The sequence below is a fragment of the Brassica oleracea genome, chromosome C3 (genome assembly GCF_000695525.1).
Source record: "Brassica oleracea var. oleracea cultivar TO1000 chromosome C3, BOL, whole genome shotgun sequence".
NCBI lineage: Eukaryota > Viridiplantae > Streptophyta > Magnoliopsida > Brassicales > Brassicaceae > Brassica > Brassica oleracea.
Window position 1 is genome coordinate 49,899,735 of NC_027750.1, and position 1,248 is coordinate 49,900,982.

The following is a 1,248-nucleotide window of genomic DNA, read 5'->3' on the forward strand; positions in this document are numbered from 1 at the left end:
TTTCAAGGTATTTACGTGTAGATTACGAGAAACTGTTTTCGAGTTATTTACGAGGAATCGTAGCGACGTCCTTACGAGGAATTGTAGCGACGTCTTTACGACGAATCGTTCTACTTCGTCTTTACGACGAAATATATTCCTCGCTAAGTTACGACGAATTAGCGAGGAAATATGTGTTACGACGGACGTGTAACGAGCAAACACGTTTCCTCGCTAATTCGTCGTAAAGCCTCTTTTACGACGAATTAGCGAGGAAAACCGCCCTCGTTAAGATTATGTTTTCTTGTAGTGTTATAAGATATGTTCATGAATGCAACAACAACACTTTCTGTGTGGTTCTATGTTTTTAAAAATAAGCTTACCAAAATTTATATTAGTTATCAATTATATTTTCAAATTTAAAAGGATAAACTAAATAAGTAAGCCAAAAATAGTAATCTAAGAATAACTATTAAATTATAATATAGTAATCTAAAAATATTGAAATTTCATTTTCATACTGCAACTCCACCTCAAAAAAATCTAAAGACTGTCCATAGTTATGACAACATTTAAATTATAGTCAAATAAGACGTGCTTTACACGCTTGAATTATAATATGAACCATTTCTAATTTATTACAAATTTAAATCATAATCAATAAATCTTGGCCGCCTTAACCGACCATAATCACACCTCCATGTCTTGGCAAGTAGGATTTTAACCTACGTTACGAAGAATATAGCAAAAAAATTTTATATATACTACTCACTCATTCAGCCTTCAAGCAAGTATAATGATTCATCTATCATATTTTTTCCAAATTCTCATATATATATAGATAGGCATTATTGTTTTTTAGTCAAACTATATAACATGGAAAGAGATTAATAATAGATATTATTAGCAAAAGAGATTATAACCAAAGTTGTTATAATGCTGGAAAGGCAAAATCCAGAAAAAAAGAAAAAAACAAAGCGTAGTCTTAAATAAAACAAAACCAGTAATAAGACTTCATTAGCCACATTTGGCACGCTTGATACCTTCTGACTCAATCCCATCAGCACCCGTTTTTACCTACTCATCTGCATGATCATCCTTCTCATTATCAGGTTCCTCATCAACGTTCTCTCCTAAGTTGCCTTCGGGTTATGGGGCTTTAAGAGGGAGCACCTTTGTCACAGTTAAAGTCTGGGTTTTGCCAGTCATATTGTAATTTGATACCATCACAATGAACCTCCGTGTCTGTCCAATGGTATCAATCATAGC